Source organism: Centrocercus urophasianus, unplaced genomic scaffold (assembly GCF_019232065.1).
Source record: "Centrocercus urophasianus isolate 14NV4802_14NV808 unplaced genomic scaffold, USGS_Curo_1.0 seq_1, whole genome shotgun sequence".
NCBI lineage: Eukaryota > Metazoa > Chordata > Aves > Galliformes > Phasianidae > Centrocercus > Centrocercus urophasianus.
Window position 1 is genome coordinate 438888 of NW_024884141.1, and position 22256 is coordinate 461143.

The 22256-nt window shown below is 39.5% G+C and overlaps 1 long non-coding RNA gene across 2 annotated transcripts in view; it reads left to right on the forward strand.

Moving 5' to 3' along the window:
* LOC122154950 overlaps positions 1-22256 on the forward strand; it is a 44496-nt gene that overhangs the window by 16690 nt on the left and 5550 nt on the right. Inside the window, exons 1-2 of one of the 2 annotated variants that reach the window (XR_006167078.1) lie at positions 10883-11349; positions 11578-11705. This is a non-coding gene — a long non-coding RNA (uncharacterized LOC122154950). Of the gene's footprint in view, positions 1-10882; positions 11350-11577; positions 11706-22256 lie in introns of those variants that run through there. The other variant, XR_006167065.1, reaches the window with a different exon arrangement.

Sequence of the window (22256 nt, forward strand, 5' to 3'; positions counted from 1 at the left end):
TATTCTGCAAGCTTTGCACTTAAATAAATTTGACATGAAGGTTTCTGGAAGAACTTTTCTTTGAAACAGGACTTTTACGATCATAGAAGGCTAATACATGCTGTGCCCTGCCAGAGGATGGAAGATACGGATATTTCTGCATAGAAATATTTTCTTCACAATTCTCTAATGCATTTTTTAAGATTGTCACTCACTCAAATTGTCAGCTTTCTCCAGCTTCTGTGCCAGTTCTCATCATTTCATTGAAAAGTAATAGTACAAAATTAGTCATGATGAAAAGAAAAATGTTATATCTATGCCAGAACCTCTTTCTTTTGCTGCAGAAGAGCCTTGGAAAATATTGCAATTTTTCTTCATTGCTTTCCCTGAAAATCTCTTGACATGAGAGACACAGCAGTCATCTATCTCAGACCCATTGCTCATTATGTGTTGATACAGTACCTCTACTGTCAAACTAGTACTGTGTCACAAGCAATTACATTTTTTCCCAAACCAGATACAATTTGAGAAATTTTGGGCAAAAAGCAAGATCTCAGGGAGGCTTTCACTAATCAGTAGGTTTAGAATAATTCTTGGCTAAAACACAGTATTTTGCTTTGAAGTACAATTTTCTTAGTGCACTAAAAATTCAAGAGATGTGTAGATCGGTACCAATTATGGGTTATATACTTAATGGCTCTTAGCATTGCCATGAGTCCAAAACCCTGGACTCATGGTCTGTGGACAATGGACTGAGCTGATGATTGCACAATTGAGGATGATGAAGGATATCTGGTCATTTTGAAATAAACAATGGTCTTGTAAGATTGAGTCCCATAAAATGGTGCCAATCTCATGTAGAATCGTAGAATGTTTTGAGATGGAAGAGACCATTAAAGGTCTAATCCAATTCCTCTGCAATGAACAAGGACATCTACCTCTCACTCCATCAGGTACTCAGAGCCCTGCCCAGCCTGACCTTGACTGTCTCCAGGAATTGGGTATCCATCACATCTCTGGGCAACCTGTTCCAGTGCCTCATCACCCTTCTTGTAAAAAACTTCTTTTTTATATCCAATCTAAATCTCTCCTCTTTTAGTTGGAAACATTTGCCCTTGTCCTATTACAACACACCCTGCTAAAGAGTCTAACTCCCTCTTTCTTATAGCTGCCCTATAGATACATAAAGGCAGCTCTCAGGTCTCCCTGGCTGCAGCCTTCTCATCTCCAGGCTCAACAACCCCAGCTCTCTCAGCTATCAAAGTCCTTACTGAAGTCCAGGGAGGTGACATCAGTGGCTCTTCCCTTGTCCACTGAAGCAGTTATGCCATCAAAAAAAGAAACAGGGTTGGTCAGACAGGATCTGCCCTTGGTGAAGCCATGCTGGTTATCACATATTGCCATATATGTAATCACAGGTACAAGCAATATACACAAGTGCTAGGACTGAACAGGTGGCTCACAAACTGTAGAATCATAGAATCATAGAATTGCTCAGGTTGGAAAAGAACTTCAAGATCATCAAGTCCAACCACAATCTAACCGTACTACCCTAATTAACAACCCTCTGCTAAACTGTGTCCCTGAGCACCACATCCAAACGGTTTTTAAACAGATCCAGGGATAGTGACTCAACCACCTCCCTGGGGAGCCTATTCCAGTGCTTCACAACCCTTTCAGAAAAGAACTTTTTCCTGATATCCACCCTAAATCTTCCTTTATCTAACCTAAGCCTCCCCTAAGCAGAAGAAGAATTCAGAAGAAGCCGCGGTCAACAAATTCTCAGTAGTTTGCTTCAAGTATGATTGCATGATAGTGTCACTGCAAAGCAAGCAGGAGTGTAAATTAACAACAAGTAACTGTCCATGTGTCCACTGTCCAACAAACCACTCTTGGAGATTATACTGATGGCTGAACTGTATTTGGAAATGTTGTTATTAGTATATTAAAACAGAAATGGGAATGTCTCCATGTAATCGTCTACACTGTAAAATTGCTGGAGTGGTTTTGGACAAACTTTTGGCTCTTCTGATTTGCATTCTCCCAAAAAATTCACCATCCAAACATCATCCCCATAAGTCGGTGGATGTGACTGCTTTGTTCTAAAGGTTCAGAAAGTTTTAGAGAACAAATCCAAGCTCAGTGCCAAAAGATGGTCCCAAGCATGTTTCATTTACATGGAATAGCTTGTGTGCTGATGGTGTTACAAGAGATCTCATAACAGGGTATGTATTTTCAGAATGCACCTTCATGCACTTATTCAGAAGTTGCAAATTGTCCTCACTGAGCTCATTTGAGTTTATAATTGTTTAAAAATCTAAATTCTGATACAGAATTTAACATTAGTGGATCCAAGTGGAGCCAAGCAGCTGCTGGTTTGTTAGCCCTATGGACTTAGATTGTGTCATTTGTGAAGAATGTGAAATGAGGCTCATGTACTCTCAGTACTGTAGGAAAACCAAAGTACTTGGAGAGATAAAATTAATCTTTTAAAAGTAATGGGGTGTGGTGAGCAGAATGTTCATAGTCTAACCATAGTCTAACCATGAACTTTGATGTGAATATTGGACACATTCACCAATGTTAAACATGTTCACCATGAGCATTCTCTCTGGATTTCTCTGGTTTCCTTTGCTGATCCTAGGCACACCTCTCCTTTACTCTTTTCAGATGAGAGGAGATGTTAGTGAATGGCATATCTTTAAAAATAAAATCTGATCTTAACTAAAACTTCTTTTATAGCTCCCTTGGGATACTGTAAAAATCCTAATTTTGTCTAAAAATCACATTTTTTTTCTGATTGCTTTATCTCCAATTCATTGATCCAAGAACACAAATATTTTCAATAGAGATTTTCAACATGCCATGCAAAAGTTTACCATTTAAATATGCAGCATTTTGCAGATAATGTTAGTGTTCTATAGCATTTTGTTGATCTTTCCCTTGCTCATTTGCTGTGTTGGGAACAAACATGAAAACTGGCTTTTTCACAGCACCTGCACCCTTAGAAAACTTGAACTATTTTAAGGAATGAACAACATCCCACCCCAGACGGCAGTAAAAGTCCACTTTGTCACAGCAATATCACAGTGATGAATGTTCAAGGGCAAAGCTTTGATTAATGACAGCTGCAGTTTGGATTTCACTGATGGTGATTTTATACCTCCTTCCAGACAGCTGCACACTTATAGCAAGTATCTAACTAGACATATTTATTATGCTAGTTTAGTTAAATGCTCGTATAAATTAAGCATATGCATACGTGCATAATTTGCATAGGCAGCACATATTGTGTTGTATGAATTAGGCTTCTAAGAGAATGTCCATAATGCAGCTGAGATATTCCCATATTCCCCAGTATTGTTAAATTAAGGAGGTCTGTGCTTAGGCTTCATAGAAGGGAAATCCCAACCTGAAAAGGGTCTTGGTGATGAAAGAAAGGGGCAGTTTTCTTCTATTCAGGAACACAATGTATCATTAATATAGATTAGCTGCCCAGTGTTCTCATGTGCCCTTTCAAAATGCGGAACACAGATTTTGGAAAAACAGGAAGCCCGTGGGTAGAACATTCTCATACAGCTGCTGTGTCCCAGTTCCTCACCTCTTCTTTCTTAGATCAGTGACCAATGGGGATTATCTTTAGACAACCACTGTCATTTTAGTATATGTTAAAATTAATGTACGTTTTGCATTCACTACATTACATGGCTAAGACACTGCTAAATTGCATTAGAATAGAGCTTAAATCTTCTTTGCCTAATTTTCATAAGTTACTTTTGTTCTACTTGACATTTTGGGTCAGTGTGGAAAATCGTAAGGCAAGTATGCAGTCTCTAAGTCAGCATTTTGTTATTAAATATTCCCATTTAAAAAATCAAATTCTGCGTATGAGAAATGATCAGTATGATCTGTAGCACAAATCCTGGCTATTTTGTTGCACAATGATTATGATAACTTTAAGTTGGGCAGCAAGGTGTTCTATCCATCTTTCTCCGCTTCATGCCCAGTCATCTCCAAAACACAGGTTTAATAATTAATAATTTCCATTATTCTCCTTTGCCCATCTCTTTAACTCTTGGCATTTTGATGGGACAAAGGGAAATGATTTCCAACTAAAAGAGAGGAGATTTAGATTGGACGTAAGGAAGAATTTTTTTACAGTAAAGGCGGTGAGGCATTGGCACAGGTTGCCTGGACATGTGATGGATGCCCCATCCCTGGAGATGCTCAAGCTCAGGCTGGATGGGGCTCTGAGCACCTGGTGGAGCTGTGGGTGTCCTTGTTCATTGCAGGGGAGCTGGACTAGATGGCCTTTAATGGTCCCTTCCAATTCAAACAATCATATGATTCTACAATTCTATTTTTAAAACTACCCATACAGAAAACATCCTCTGTTTTATACATATGACAAAATGCAATGTGTTATGGTTGGTTGCATAGCTCAGGGCAGATACCGCACAAGCTCCATGTCTTTGCTGTGCTCTTTCCCTTGACCAAGCATGGTTTCCAGCCCTGCTCTGTACAGCCACAGTTGTCTCCTCCTTGCTCCAGGAGGTAATCTTCTACCTCCTGGAATTTGTGCTACCTGCAGCACAAATACTGACTTCTCACATAGGTTATTACTGGCAGGTAAGGAAGAAAGAGAAAGCACTAAGGCACGTGGCTCAAAACCTCGTTTCTTGCTTAGGGGCTGGAGTTGTGGGGTAGAAAAATCCTACCGGGTCTTGCTAGAGTCACACAACTGCAGCCAAAGAGTTTTGTGAGCCAGGCAAAGTCCCCTGCTCCACCATCCTCAACCAATTCAGATATATCAGTGTCATTTCTCCCTTTTTTCCTTTTTATAATATTAAGTGCATTCTCTTCATGAGCTGAGAACTCAAAATTTGTGGTAGTGCCTAAAATGAAAGCTTGTGGAGGAATATTTTCTTCCCTATTTTTTTATTTTTATTTTTATTTTTGCTTTTATCCTCTGTGTACATTATACTGTGCTCTTCAGGACAAGCAGCTATTGCAGCTGATGCACTTTTGGGGGTTACTCTTGAAGGGAAAATTTATAGCACAGGAATTTATTTTGACTTTCTCGATGAGATATGGGAACAGTGGATAAGGCTTGTCACCAGGTGGCACCATTAAGCTAAGTTATATTCCAGCTAGTGCATGCAATGAGATCAGTATTCAAAAGGACTTTAAAAGAAAGATTGCTCTCTTCACCTTGCTTCAGATCCTAATTCAATACACGAGACAGGTAGAGCAAATTCTTCTGTCCAATGGCACATTTCGAATTATTCCAGTGTTATAATCTGATGTATTTTCCACACTTTGTGTGTGGTGAATAAACAGCACTGTTATATTACTCCACAAAACACCTTCCTGCTGACGTATTTTGCAATCTGTTCCCCACATGATGCATAAAAATGCAACGTTTTCCCCTTTAATTTTAGTTATCCTCAACAGAGCAGGGAGATTCACACATGGAATCGTGTGTCCAAGTGTTTTCATTTTTCGGGTATATCCTATGAATGCAAGCAATAAGAAATCAGTTTTTTTGCTTAGTAGTGAGTGACACCATACACTGAGCAATAAGCTGAGCACATTGGAGCACAGGTGCTGCTTCCCGTTTCTACTTGCTATTCAGCAGCAGTGGTGGTGGCCCCTCTGTGTCAGAAATGCGGCAGCCTGATTTTTGGCATGCGCGGGATGGTACAGCTGTCCTCTGAAGCAGAGAACAAAAGTCTTCCAGTGAAAGGCACTTAGACAGCTTGAGTCAAAAAGTGGAGAGGATCAGACTCCTCTCTAAATAGTATTGGTATATTGTATCAAACTGTAGTGTAGCAGTGTCATATTTTCCAACAAATCCTGGTGTGTGTTGTGTTGGAAAGGACTTCAAAGATCATCTTGCTCCAACCCCCTTGCTATGGACAATGCTGCCACTAGATCAGTCACTAGATTGGGCTGCCCAGGGCCCCATCCAACCTGGTTTTGAGCACCTCCAGGGATAGGGCACCCACAGCCTCCCTGGGCAACTTGTTCCAGTACCTCACCACCCTGAGTGAAGGATTTCCCCCTAACATGTAGTCTAGATCTCCCCTCTTTTAGTTTAAAACTGTTCCTCCTTATCCTATCAATATCTATCTGTGTGAAAAGGTGATTTTCCTCCTGTTGATAAGTTCTACAACAAACAACGCTATTAACCCAATGAGAGGATTCTAGGGTGACTCTTGGGAAACAGCAAATTCTTGTTCTTCTTTTGAGCAGGTATTAAAGAAATACAAACGAGCATCTAGTTCCTTCTCAATGTGCTGGAATATTCAGTCAGCAGTGATGCTATTAGCCACCTTTGGGATTCTTGTAAGCATGGTTGCAGCCTTTAGTTCCTACTTAAATAATGAAAGGGAGAAAGAAAACAGATTTATACTTAAAAAAAGTCTTCATTAACCTTTTTTTTAAATTTAATATAAAAACTATTTAATGAGTACTGCTCATGTACAATGTGGATCGTAAGGTCAAATTAGTCCAGTAGGCTAATTATGTTCAAATGTGTTCTCTGATTTCTTGGCAATTTCTGGAGTCTTGCTAGATAAGACTGTATTCTACTAAGTTGCAAATGCTGTAATTTAAGCCGTAAATTTTGCATGTATTTTCTTGTCTTTGCTTGCTTCTCTGGTCAGCCGTGAAAGTCAATGATTTTGCAGTCTTTGTGTCAGCCTCAAGTTGTGTGTATCTGAGTCCTTGGAGATACTCAAAATGTGGCTGAGAATGGCCCTCTCTTTAACCCCACTTGAACTGGTTGGAGTAGAGGGTCCTTTGAGGTCCTCTCCAATCTTAATTACTCGATGATTATGTCATTCTCTATCAGAAAAAAAAAAAAAAGGTCTTGGCAGACAGAAGTTATGAATTTCTCGAGATAAGCCTGTGAAACTCCCAGTGTGGAAACTGAGGAATTGCTCTCAGGTAGTCTCCTTGCTCATAAAGATAAGGGCAGTATTCAGAGTATTTGGAAAGAACAATTGGTTCTATAGAGATTTGTGTGACCATGCAGTTTTTTACTGACATCTGCTCATTAAAACACAACTGATAATGTAAATGCATATTTATCTTCATTTCTTAATGAAGTAGAAAATGTGCATTCTTATATAGCAAATACAAAATGGAAAGGTTATGTGTTGCAGTATCTTAAGGAAAGAAGTGCCATTGAGTATTTTGCAAAAATATTGCCAGCTATAAAAAATCACGTATGCACATATATATCTTTCTTATTTACAGTGTGGTGGCTCAATGGGCATTTTGAACAGCAGCAATAATGGTTTTATTATAGTGAAGTTGTAAGGGTGAAGCTGAGGCAGGTTTTGTAAGTGAGAACAAGATCAGGCAAGTCTTTTATGCGAGTTAGGGAGTGCATTGCCTAAAACAATCCCTCTTGTATTGATTTATGTAAAAAAGGCAGTCACAGACTGCAACATCATCAAATGCATCTTTGGTCCAAATAATGCTATATTGTTTTTCACCATCTAAAGGATCCAAATGATGTATCAGGTAACAGAAATATCACTCCTGAGTCATGGTAGTGTATTTACGCTTTTCCAATTTCTCTCGCTTAAATGGAGACATGTACAGGGTAGCAAAAGGGAAATGGATCTGATGTGTAGATAAAAATATTTATATTAGATGTAGCCTTTGGCAATAAATTCATTGGCACTAAAACTGGTCGTAATGCTGGAACCCATTTCTTTTCACCATGATTTTTTTTTTTTTTTTTTTCCATTTAATTGGGTGTGGTTTTCTTGTTTCTGTTTTTCATTTCTTGCAGTCAGTAGCAGGTCATTGATTTTGCATGGGGCATTGTCTGGAATTCCAGGAAGTACCCAAATATCTTCTTGCTGGTGATGCTGCAGGCAGCTGCCTCTGCTTACAGCTGATTGTGGTTTTCTTCCCTGCAGATCTTCACTGAAACTGGAATTCTTGCACAAGCCCTGGTACGTTAGCAAAAGAAACATCAACTCTGAAAGCACAAGAGTTTTCCCATTTTAAGATGAGACAAAGCAGCAAATTAAGCAGAATACAAATTTTTGCTTGTTTTCTCATAAAAACAGAGCTCGTGAATGTTACTGGCAGGGCATATGCTGATCTATTTCCGCTTCCTTTTTCATACCATTCATGAATTTTTATATGACGGACCAATTTTAACTATTTTACACACACAAAAAAGCACTATGAAGTCTCTTGAAAGAGTACTGCCATTGGCCTCATTTTACAAATAGAGTCATAGAACAGTTTGGGTTGAAATGGACCTTAAGACCCCTCCAGTTCCAATTTCCTGCCATGGGCTGGTTGCCGCCCACCAGCTCAGCCTGCCAAGGATCCATCCAACCTCATCTTGAGCACCTTCAGGGATGGGGCACCACAGCGCTCTGGGCAGCACCAGGGTGTCACTGCCCTCTGAATAAATAATTCCTTCCTAATATCTAATCTAAATCTCCTCTCTTTTAGTTTAAAAGTTTTCTCTTGTCCTATCACCATGGCACCTGACAAAGTATGCTTCCCCAGCTCCTCTGTATGCCCCGTTAAGTACTGGAAGGTCACAATCAGGTCTCCCCGTAGCCTCCTTTTCTCCAAGCTGAACAAACCCAGCTCCCTCATCTGTTCTTCGTAGGAGAGGTGCTTCAGCCCTCATCTTAGTGGCCCTCCTCTGGTCTTGATCTAACAGCTCCACATCCTTCCTGTGCTAGGGGCACCAGAACTGGACACAATACTCCAGACAGAGCCTCAAAAGGGCAGAATAGAGGTGGAAAATCCCCTCCCTCTCCCTGCTAGCACCCTCTGTTGATGCAGCCCAGGATGATGTTGGCCTTCCAGGCTGCAAGCGCACTTTGCTGGCTCATATCCATCTTGAGCATCAGGACTCCTAAGTCCTCCTCCACAGGGCTGCTCTCAATCCATATCAAACAACTAGGCCTTTCTGGCTCATACTGTCTGGTTTTTTCTCTTCTCCTTCATCCACCTTCTCATGGTCATTCCGTTGGGTGACATCAATTAACCTCCCCAACAGTATTCCCTGATCTACTGGTTGGCAACCCTGTCCATGGCAGGGTGTTGGAGCTCAGTGATCTTTAAGGCACTTTCCAACCTAAGTTATTCTGTGACTGTATGATTCTATTGCTCAGTATTTCAGTCCGGCTTCTGTCTGTGTCAATGTGCCAACCAGGGAAGTTTTTATATGCACTTTTATTTCATACTGTATGCTAGAGAGCAGCATGTTGGAAGGTTGTTGTAACACCGAATGAAAGGGAGCCCTGAAAAGATTTTAGATTTTTTCAAACTCTTATGGGAATACATAAAGGGATTTTATATATTGCTGAGATAAGCAGTAGCTGGCAAATAGTTTCCTGTTTGAGGGAATGGAGATATATGTACCTACTTTCTTTCAATGTGTATTACTCACTGAGCTACATAGGGAATAGCACAAGTTTTCCATTCTGCCTCAGTTTTGAAATTGCAATTTTTGGTAATCTCTTTTAAGCTATGTTAATTTACCCATTTTGATCCACTACTCCACGCTATTTCCAAATAAGATAAAATGTGAATGCTTCTCATTATGTTTGTTTGCAAAATTGGTGATACTGATGTACAGTATGCATTTTGCTGTGAATTTATCTGCTTTGTTTTACCTGCTTCACATCAGAAATAGCTAAGAACATTCTGGAAGAGCAAGCTCCTTAAATTTACTCTGGTGTCTCTGTGACTCCAGTGCCCTTGCATCATCAGCTTGCTCTGATTCTTAATTTATTAAGAGCTAAAGCAAATTATAAAAGTATACTGGTCACCAACTACCCATGACAGCAAATTTCCATGGTGGTAGCTAAAGGAGCTTACAATAAACACAAGCAATGACAGACAGTCCAGCAGAGGTGAGCTCTGAAGATGTAGAAGAGGGTGGGCACAGTGATGTTTGACTAATCCAGGTAAATCTGTGCATATAAATATCTCAAAGAATTCTGTTATCCTCAAGGAAATTGACCGCTGTTTTTGAGTGCTGGGAAATGAAATTCCAAGCCATGTATGACTCTACAGCACTGTTTTCCATGTGATTAAAGAGCCATGCACTGAGATAAAAGCAGCAAAGCAAAGTTGGTCTCCATTCTTCGCTGTTTCCTGAACCCCTGAAAGCTGTGCCCTGGCCTCCTGTCCATGGCCCTCCTGTACTATTTGATGTCATTCTGACCAAGATAAATGTTCTGCCATCCTTCAACTGTTAGCTTGTGAGGTGGAATAGCCATCTATTTGTTTGTTGAGTCAGTTTCTTTACAGCCAGAGGTTGTTTTCTTAACTCTCAGGCAGGACGCCTGCTTCTCATCTGGTCTCTACTCCATTTGATTTGTTTTACTTGTAGCCCTACCATGAATTAAAACCTCCCTGGGTTTAGTTCTGAATCACTTGAATGCACAAATCTTTCTGGGGGTAGTTCACAGGGAAGGCCAACACCATAATTGAAAATTAATTAAATGGGCACAGGTGTCTTGCTGTGTGTGAGCAGGAATGAGGGGAAGGTATGCGTTTCTAATGGAATAGGTTCTTCTCCATATTGGATTCATTAGCATAATCATAACTGTGATGGTTTGCTTGCCATGCAGATAGCAAGTGAATGATTCCATAGAAACATGGTAATAATGATCAGCTCTGTACACCTAAGTTTTCTGTGCACTGTATTTATTTCATTGCTTTCTTTCTCAGACTACTCTTCCCCCAGTACATCGGTACTCAAGACATTTTATTCAGCCAATTTGGTCAACACAAATATATAAATGACAGATTTTTCTATGTGATTGATTGATTCTAATATTCAAAAGTCTTATTAAAGGAAATATGTCATATGTACATCTCTGATTTTAAACATGTCTTTAGCTGAAACACTCGTGATACTTCATGGAAAACCTAGAAGATGAACTTAAATAAGCAAAGTAGATAAATCCTAAGAGGTAGTATTGCTCTTCTTTTCACTCTTGTTGCCTACTTCTGGACATTGGCTACATTAGTATTTAAGTAAGAGTAAAAGACAGGAGATCAGGAAGAAAATCAAAGACATCCCAAATCCACTCCTACATTAACAGAATACTCTGAAGGGACGATCGTGCCAATAGCTGCATCTGTGCTTTTTGCGAGATAGTGATTAAAAAAAAAGCAAAGGAGATCTCTTCATTTTCAAGATAGCTTCACAAAGAAAGCAACCAGACATGGAACCATCTCCCACACTTCACTGCCAGCGGCTGTTGCATTGCGATGTCCTTGGATGCACAAAAGATTAGGCAGTATGATCCACCTGGCCCAAGTAACAGGGACCAAAGGCATTTCTCCGACTACAAAGTTATGCTCCTGGTAAGTGGCTCCTTTTACTAAGTCACACAATGTTTTCATAATGAGTAATATTAGAGCCTTTTTCTTTTCTTTTTTCTTTTTTGTAATTACACTGAAGTACAATGTTTATATCTGCCAGTTGTTATGAACCTGGTAAATAGAGGAAAGGTTGTAACACTACATAAGTAAGGTACACTGATGAAGACTATGTATCATGAGAAGTTGATATTCCTTTCTTTTCTTTTTCAGCTCTATGAAAATGAAGAAGAAAAACTGAATGTTTTGCTCTGCACAAATTAATAGGGACCTCTGGCTCTTGAGGGGACAAAATTGTGGATGAGTCCTCTCATGTGGCAATGCATTGAGCAACAAAAAAGGTATCATTTTACAATTACTTTGTGTTCTCATTATGAACAGAGAGTATACACCAGTAAGAACTTTACATCCAGATTTTATTTTCATAAATCAGAACTCTGATAAAACAAATAAACAAATAAACAACAACAAAAACAACAAAAGAAAACAACACCAAAAAACAGGTTTAATTTTGGAGTGATGATCTCAATTTTTTCACCAATCTGGAATTTTTTTCTACAGCATTTTTATTCATTTAATCAAATGGTAGTCTTTGTACTGCAAAAACATTTTGCTTCTCTCCTGAGGGAAAACCACCTCTTCTCCCAATTACTGAATCTCAGTTACAGTTTGTTTGCAGCAGAAAGTCAGAAATTAGATGGAAGTTTCAGCATCTCAGTGGTCAGTCAAGACCAGAATGGGTAGGGAATAAGGTCGTGTTCTGACAGCTGAAAAGGCAGCTAATTGTCAGTCTCAGCATGTGAAATACCAACTCAAAAGCCTGAAACCAAACAAGGATTTTGCACTTCACTGGAGTGAAATTTGTGTTCATGCTTTGGTCTGGTTCCACAGACATTATAGGCAAGTCTAGATTTGTAGTGGCACATAGTCAAAATCTCTTGGCCAGCTGGATGCCACATGCCTTTCTTGAATTCAAAGTATTATTACACTGGATCATTAAACTAATTTAATGCTCATTATACCTGAAGAAAGTGTTTGCCTCTCTTGGTGATATGTCTTTTTCTGTTTTTCTTAAAGCAGAATTAATAGCTGCCAAGTCTTATCTCCCATTAAGAAAAAGCTTTTTCTTTTGCAGTGAAAAACTGTCATCTTTCATACATTGTCACCAGCGTTGAAGGTTAAATTTGATTACATTTTGATTCCAAATTACTAAGGGTATTTCATATCACAGAATCATAGAATGGCCTGGGTTGAAAAGGACCATAATGATCATCTAGTGTCAATCCCCTGCAGGCTGCCAACCACCAGACCGAAAGGTTTCCTCCAGAGACCAGAGGAGATAGAATAGTCTCTGTTGGACTTTTGTTGCTGAGTTCTCACAGTATTTCTATTCTTTACAGTTAGGGAACTGTGGTCCATGAAGTGCCTGTGCTGATATTTATGTGAAAGCTTTTAGCAGGGTACAGCAGCTGCTTTTTAAGTTCTTCTACATCCTTTCTGAAGTGTAAACCTGTTATTTTTTTTGTGTGTGTATCTCTGTGTGGGCACGTTTGTTCCTTTGTAACTGACTCAGTTAAATTTCAGTTCAAACTGAGTTGATATAAGTGGACGTGGAGCATTCACCTTTTAGATAGCTTCTGATAATCTTGCTTACTACTAGATGTGGAATTTTGTCACTTTGAAGGATTTCATTGCTCTGTGCAGAGGAATTAGCCTGTGCAAGAAAGGGTTTGAATTCTCAGTAGTAAAAAAAGAGGCACGTGTGTAGTGGGAAGAACAACATTCAGAAGATCTCGGGTATGGCGAGAAAGTCGTGGAACGCTGAGATGAATCTGAAAATAGGATTGGGATGCGTGGATACTGGATAAGATGTGTGGTGCAAAGAAGCTCTAGGGACGCTCTTACAAAGCTGATGTAGGTCTCTTCTGGTTTAGTTGTGCTTCATAGTGTCTTCTTACATGTCAGGCAGCTTTTGTGCTACCATATCATGATAAGATACTTGTTTCCTTCCTGAAGCACTTATACCTTGGGAAAAGAATAAAACTGGTCACTTAAGACCAAGTGGATTGTGTAGAGATAAATATTGCTCCAGACATAAGTGAAGAAATAAAGAACAATCTTACTTTTCTTACCCATAATTAAATCAGAAAGGTCTCTGTCTCCCCTTGCAAACTTGCTCTAAATGATTTCTTGATGCATACCTTTTAAGGAATTATTTTCTCTATGCTTGTCCTACATTTCAGGTTGCATGCATCAAAGGGAACCTACCCTTGGCAAAATGCATTAGCCTAACAGTTGTTCTTTTGCAAGTCTCTCAAAGAATCTAGGTGGGTTTAATATTTATCCTCAAAATATGTACTTCTTTTCCCTTCATAGAATCATAGAACCATAAAATGGTTTGGGTTGGAAGGAGCCTTTCAGACCATCTAGTTTCAACCCCCTCTGCTATAGACAGGGACACCTCCCACTAGACTAGGTTGCTCAGAGCCCCATCCAGCCTGGCCTTGAGTGCCTCCAGGGAATGGACAATATTCATACCTAATATATTTTCAGTTATTTAGCAAAGAATAAGGTTTCCTAATCATGTTAGACCAAGTACCATCTCCTGAAGTGCAGTAACTCTTCAATTTAATGAAGATTGCCTTCTCTTTCATTCAGCATCTCTATCCGTGGAAGTTCATGTTTTGTATTTGATTATGTTGTATTTTAAAACTGTGCAGCATGATAAAAAATATGCTTAGTATAAACACCTAAATTGCACAGAGCATGTGGTTACTGAGAACAGCTGGGATAGTAATTGACCAGCGTAGATGGAATCACAAGCCTTACTAAGTTGCTTCTTTTGTAATAGCAATAACAGGCAGGGGTAGGATTGGATTTATGATGAAATGCTTCTGTCAGAGTCTTAGTGAAGGGTATCAAGAAGTAGAGAATAAAGAGGAAGAACTTAGAAAACAAATCATGGAGAAAAGGTAGAGGAAATGGCCTGAAGGAACTGAATTCAAAATGAGACAACTGAGGAGAGGAAAATATGCCCTTCCAAGAAAGGAAAGGGAAAGGGAAAGGGAAGAGAAAGGGGAAAAGGAAATGGAAAGAAAAGGGAAATGGAAAGGGAAAGGGAAAGAAAGGGAAGTAAAAGATTGTAGAGAATAAAGGAGAAAAAAGGTGACAAGGTTAAAACTTGAAGAAGACAATCAAAGAAAAGAAAAGGAGATCTATAAGTGGAAGGAGGGCATGAGGATGAATGTACAGAAGATCTCAATTTAGATAATTAAAATTATACAGATTTTTTCCCATTTTGGTCCGAAATGAAGCAGAATTTAACAAAGTGAACCTTGAGAGTGAAGAGAGACTCTATGTGTGTGCATGCATACATGTCCTCTTTTATATATCTGAAGACATATTTGTGTGCTTAAATGGTCTAACTACCTTTGAATGGAATTAATAATGGTGGACAGTGAAGACAAAGATGATCTTCCTACCACAATATGAGATTTACTGGTGACTGATGGATTTTGAAGTCACAATTATTTAGTGGTCATTCCAGAATTTGGAAGTCTGCAGTGACTTCTGAGATAGTTGTCTGAAAAACATTTTATCATATGTGGAAAGAAATAACCTCTTTAAAGCTGTGAATTCTCTAACCTCCTCCATTCTCAACGCTGAGGTGAGTCCTGTCACAGAAGTGTGTATTCCTCTCCATTGGGTAAAAATTTTATCCAAGCCACTAACTCAGTGATAGACTGCTAGACTGTAAAACTCCTTAAGGGGACATGAGTCTCATTTGAAAGACATACCATAAATACAAATTCTATTTAACCAGTTGCACAAGAATATGCAGCTTTTTCATTACAACAGTTACTTATTGACAATGTTAAAAGGAAATATTATCTTCTTCTACTATGAGGTGCTGTTCTTGACTTCCCTCCTGCCTTTCTTTTAGCATGGAAGACCTATTAGAGATTTCCAGCTCAATTTAAAGGAGAACTACTACAGGAAAACTACTGGAGATGTCTAGAATAATATTATTCCCTTGGTGGAATTCTGGGAGATATTAGATATGCCCATCTGCTTGATTGCAGCTGCTTTCAAAGCCAGTGATGCAAGTCCCATAAGCCCCTAAATTAAGGAGTGCTTCTTGCTCAGGGGAAGAAAAAATATTAAAAATACAGGAATATTATAATGGCTAGTTATCTTGGGGATCTCCATAGCTTTGTATGCTTGAATGATAATTTGCCTTAGGTATTGCCAGAAGCTGACTAAGACATTTGAGTTTCCCCAAAGAGTCTGAATGAGAAATGTCTCCTGGGAATCTGACATCCTGAGACAGTCTTTGAGGGGATTGGCCTCTTCTGCCAGGTAACCAGTGAGCAGATGAGAGCTAAAGGCCTTATGTTGTGCCAGGGGAGGTTCAGGTTGTATATTTGGAAAAGTTTTTTCTCAGAAAGACTGGTGAGGCATTGGCACAGGCTGCCCATGCAGTTGGTGGAGTCACCGTCCCTGAAGGTGTTCAAGAAGTGTGGAGATGTGGCACTGAGGGACGTAGTGTGTGGGCATGGTGGGGATGGATCGATGTTCAGGCTGGATGATCTTAGTGGTCTTTTCCAATCTTAATGATTCTATAATGCTGCTGAGCTGTCGGATTTCTAGGAAGGTCAGTGACAGAAAGAAAAAGGTGCAGGGGTACAGATTAATTCCCCAAACACTAGAACAGGCAAAAGTATGAATTATGCATTACGTGTTCTTATTATTTCTGCTACAGATCCTAACGTTCAACTCATCAGCAACAAATGTATTAACTAGGTAGAAAACCAAAGGAAAGCCAAAGCTCTGCATTTGCTTGTGATGAGCTCTGTTTGTAAATCCTGCTATTCTGTACTTTTACTTACCTATAATGCATTACTTCAGCGATGTTACTTTTTGTGGTAGATAAAATACATACTGGAGATAAGCAGTTTAAAAAACATCTACAAACATCAGCAGGAGGAATCTGAATGTAGCTCCCTCACAAGATTTCTCCAAGCCAGTGTTATTATTTATCATTCATACTGAGTAATTCTAGCATTCACAGTCAAGGGAATGAACCAGGATATCCCCTTCTCCCTCATTAACATCAATATCATACAGAATTGGATAACTGCTGTAAGTTTGTAGATTCTTGCTTACACATTTCCGTATTTGTCACAGTGGACTTTGCCATAAACCTTCAGAGAAGAAAATCCTTGAAATGCATGCCTCAGTTTCCCTAATTGCAAAATAGAAACTGTGATACATGTCCACCACAGGCAGCATTCTGAGGGTTGGCCACTTACCTGTCTGAACTTTTTATCCATATTGACATTTTAGAGAACTTTTTTTGTGCTATAAGGTTACTTTTTGGAGAAGCCATTGTGTGAGACAGTGATAGCTTATGCTGCTGGAGATTATAGGGACCTGTGAAAAAGTATTGTAGAAATGAAGTACTGAATTGGAAAAACCCATTTTGTGAACAAGTGAATAACTTCAGAACTGTTTCTCAGTTTGAAGCAATAAAAAAAGCATGAGCATTCAAAAGAATAATTTCCAAGTTGTTAACATGATTTTTCTTTTATATTCATGAGGACAAAATAAAATGTTTTGTGTAATAATTGTGAAATCATTCTGTTTTATTTGATATGTTTTATATAAATGTATGGAAAAGATAAAAAAAAATTGCAGTGTATTCAGGAATCCTTCAGGGAAGACAAGGGAAGAGAAAGCAGACAGGATCCTGAATAAGTTGTGTGTCTTGAAATGTACCTGGAAATCTAGAATCATAGATGCGTAGAATCATAGAATGGTTTGGGTTGGAAGGGACCCTTCAGATCATGTAGTTCCAACTCCCCTGCTATGGGCAGGGACACCTCCCACTAGACCTGGTTACTCTCAGCCTCATCCAACGTGACCTTGAACACCTCCAGAGAGGGGCCATCCATTGCTTCTCTGGGCAACCTGTCCCAGTGTCTCACCACCCTCACAGTGAAGAATGTCTCCTTTATATCCAGTCTAAATCTACCCTCTTCCAGTTTATAGACATTGCCCCTCATCCTATCATTGCATGCCCTCGTAAAAAGTCCCTCCCCAGCTTTCCTGTAGGCCTCCTTGAGGTACAGGCAGGCTGCTATAGGTAGCCCCAGAGCCTTCTCTTCTCCAGGCTGACAACCCCAGCTCTCTCAGCTTGTCCTCATATGGGAGGTTCTCCAGCCCTCTGGTCATCTTCATGGCCCTCCTCTGGACTGCACCAACAACTCAACATCTTTCTTTTGTTGCGGGCCCCAGAACTGAATGCAGTATCCAGGTGGGGTCTCACAAGAGCCAAACAGAGGGAAAGAATCACCTCTCTCAGTCCTTCTAAAGAATCTGAAAAATTGGAGAACAAAATCTAAAAGATAGCCAATTATGTTTTGAATCACACGGCAAAATTTCAATGACGTTTTCACCAGAGTATGCGTATTTTCACAATATTGCAGTTTGAATTTCATCTGTTTTATCAGTCCTATTACAAACTGCACATCCACTCAGGTTTCAAGCTAGTTGTTAGCATTGATTGCCTTTGTTGTTGTTGTTGTTGTTTTTAGTTGATTATATGTTTTCCCTGATCCAATCATAGTTAAATGTACTGTTTGGGTTTAGAGAATGGGTGCCATGTATGGAGGCAGAATTTGGGAGGAATTCTTCTTCACTGCTAACTAAGCAGGCAGTTCTTCTTGGATTGGAATCCCTCATCCCAAGTCCTGCAGTTTCTCATATGCTTTTTTGACTGTCTGTGTTGATAACTTGATTTGACCATAAGCTCCCACTGAACTCTGCTTACTTCCTGTGGACACAATCATCACTGAGACACGTGACTCACTTATAAACAGAAAAAAGCTGCCAGCTGAAGCCCCCCACATTTCTATAAAGGCTTTCTGTAACTTTGGTTAAGCATAACCTTGATAGTTTTGGGTGGCATCTACTTGATATGGTTGAAATGGCTCATATGACTCTATTGGGGGAGTCATCTCAAAGTCAACCCTACAGGTGAATATAGCTGGGAGATTTCATCTCTGCCTTTCTGTGCATGCCTAGGCCATGGATATATATTTATTTTCAGTGCAAGCATCTTTGAGCTGATGTTTTCACTCTCTGTTGCTGGAAATAGTGGAACAAATTCTTTGCTCCTGTTACAGCGATACGAATGTAGAGCAACTTAACCAACCACACTACTTCTTATTATAAATAACTCTGCAATCTGCATTAGAGTTATTTTGTAGTTGTGACTCATTCACATGGTATGCACTGCACTCTTCTCAGCAAATACTCAACATCTTGAAGGATCAGAGCTTTCGTGACTTCTTTTCCTTTTGTGTATGTATGTCATAGAATCATCATAGAATGGTTTGAGTTGGAAGGAACCTATGAAGATCAACTAGCCCAACTCTTCTGCAGCAAACATGGACATCTACAGTTCAATCAAGTTGCTTAGTGCCCCGTCCAGCCTGACCTGTCTCCAAGGGTGGGGTGTCCACCACCTCTCTGAGCAACCTATTTCAGTGCTTCAATCTGTTTGTTGTTGTATGCTCCAAAAATTTTAGATCTCGACTTTTTTTTTTTTTTTTTTTTTTTTTTTTTTTTTTGGTCATTTGGAGGACAGTAAAAATCTGAAAATGCTTTCCTTATATTATTAGGGATAATTAAACACCTTCTGATTACAGAAATTCTGCTCACACATGCACAAACCATAGAAAGAGCCACAGCTCCTTCCAGTTGCCGTATTTTGTTCTGCTATTGAATTTTGCTTTCTATGATCACTTTTTCTTCCCTTCACCCATCCCTCATCTTTAGTAGACTTATACTACAATTCTGAATGTATCCTTCTGTACATCATAATTCAAAGCAGTACAAGTAGCTGAGTGGCCATGTTCTCACTCTTCAAATGTCCTTCAGTAATACTGTGCTTGCCTTCTGCTTGTGCTATTCACTGCATTCACAGAAAAATGAAAGAACTACAATGGAGCCTGTGATTGTGCCAGCATCTTCCTCGAGAGAACTTGTAACTCAGTGATAAAATTTGTGTGCATTGATATAATTTACTCCTTCATTTTCTTCTGAAAGCAATTGGAAACACTATTAACCACTATTTAAAATATCAGTATTTCCCATACCTACCACGCAATAGCAACTTGAACTGCTATAGTTTTCCCCTTTATCCAGTATTTACAGTATGTTGATTGAGTAAAGATGCTACTATTTAGCAAATGTTTGCTTTTGAACACTTCCTACCTGATCTGCCCTGATCCAGTGCTGATCATCGCTGCCTACCGGTGCCTTATTTTGGGTTGCATTGAATGGATTTCCCCTTTTGTACCTTGTAATTGGGAATGTTTTTCATTTCACACCCTTGTCAGAGCATATGGTTTTGCCCCCGAACCTGTTAAAATCCAGACACTGTGTTGAGTCAACAGCTTTCAAAGTTGCAATCAGGTTAACCAAACAGAAGCTTGGTGACAAAGATTTCCAGCCACATCATTTACATCTGGGATGGTTTATTCTTTCTGATGCAGTCTTTCATGAGTGCTAATGATTCTTGAGTTAGTAGCAAAAATATTAGTAGGCACATTCTTGAAGCTTTCTGCAATCATGTGTTATTTCAAGGCATCCTTCAAGGTCACATTTTAACATAAGATTTATATATCCCAGCATCTTCTAGTAAAGCACTGGAACAGGTTGCTCAGAGAGGAGATGCAGCAGACAAAGATAGGGAAGGCTGTTTGCTTATGGAACTCTGGAGTGAGCCAACAGCAAAGATGAGAGCTCAGAAATTGGCATAAGGCCTCCAGCTTGCCCATCATAAGTCTACAGAAAGCAGATGATAGCATTCCCGTATTAAATATTCTGGAATAGCTTCAGTAACTTGGGTGAGACGGAGAGATGAATTCTGCGTGAAGTTCACTTTAGGCCAAACAAATGGATCAGCTTTTTGTACTTCATCTCACTTGAAAAGAGTCACCTCTGATTGCGAAGTGCTCTCTCAGGGAGCTGCTTACTCGTTAGTCAGCTAAAAAGGATCTCATCACTCCTGGAGCATCTGGAAGTAGTGATGATGTGACTATACAGCCTAGTTCAGACTGGATTCCATAAAGGATCACGGATAAGACAGGTCAACTATGAACTTGGTCAGTTGTAAGCTGAACTACCTGATTCTTTACACCTGTCTGAAAAAAACATAAAGCCAGCTTTGCACATTTGCTGATGCTTTGCTCTTCCTTTTTTTTTGTTGTGGTGAAGAACTTCAGTGCAAAATAGGAGTTTTAGGCCAGATGAATAAAAATGCAGAGGTCCCTAGGTGCCACTGATCTCAGTTCAACTCAAATGGATGTGTGAACCAAAGTCTTGACATCTTACATATTTGTAGCTTCCAGGCGCCTTTGCTTTGTAAGAAATTATGGTGTATGTGTTGATTCACAGCAACCTCATGGAACTTGGTGCGGACTGACAAAAGTGTTTAGGTGCTTGAATCTGCAGGAGAGCACTTACTGGGATTTATAAAATATCTTTGCACATACTGACTGCTGGTGGAAGTTGAATTCCTAAAGTTTACAAATGCTTTGGTAAATCCCACTAGCCACATCACGTCCATATTTATGTGACTTTGAAAACGTGGCCCTAGGATTTTTTGTGTAGTAGGGGTTATAAATCTCTTCATACTGAGATTTCCACGTGTTTCTATTATAGCAAATAGCATGGAGCCCTCCACTTTGTTCCAAGCAGCTATCAGACCCAGTTCTGCCTTGTGGTTTGGATCATCATTTACATCAGTACAAAGCAGGCTGGATTTAGCTATTTAAAATGCCTAACAAAGAAAATCAGCTCTAAATGTGGTTTAATTTGCCAGTTAAGGTAAGTTAACTGGCTGATTTGTGTTTTTGGAAGTTCAAAAGAGCTGCTGGAACATTATCTGCTGTAATCATGTGGGTACAAAGCAGGTGAAAAATGCTGCTTCTGGGACAAGTAGGTGAGAGTATTGATTTAACAGTTTTTGCCACTCACTGCATGGGACAACCAGTCAGAGGTCTGGCTGGGTAACAACAGTGAAGGCAGAATAATTCTCTTTGATTAAAAGTGGTGCCACTGGTCAGAAGAATTTCCTAAGCAACAAAAGCAATTCTCTTAAGCATTCTAATGGAGTTGGAAGAATATTCCTAGGGAAACTTATCCCATGTTTTCATTTATCATACATTCTCCCTAGATTTCCTGCGTGGGGGTGATCAGTCTTCTGAAGGTGATGTTCAGCCAGGCTCCATTTAATCCTTTTTTTCAGCAACTGCGGTGCTATTAGCAACTGTGGCAAACATTTCTTCTCATGGATTTTCATTGTTATCAAATCCTTGCAGAATTACAGCTTTGCATATGTTCACAGAATCACAGAATTGAAGGGATTTGTAGGGACCTCTAGAGATCATCAAGTCCAGCTCCCTGCTAAAGCAAGTTCCCTTGAGTAGGTTGTACAAGAAAGCATCCAGGAAGGTTTCAAATATCTCCAGAGGAGAAAACAACCTCTATGGGCAGCCTGTTCCAGTGCTCTGTCACCCTCACAGTAACAAAGATTTTCTGATATTCATATGGAACTTCCTGTGTTCCATTTTGTGCATGTTGCTCTTTGTCCTACTGCTGGGCAGTGCTGAATAGAGCCTGGCCCCATCCCTTGACACCCACCTTTTAGACATTTATAAGCATTGATGGGATCCCCTATCAATCTTTCCATTAAATTACTTTCACAAATTTTTAGAGTAGAGTAGAGTAGAGTAGAATAGAGCAGAGTAGAATAGAGTAGAGTAGAATAGAATGGAATAGAATAGAATAGAATAGAATAGAATAGAATAGAATAGAATAGA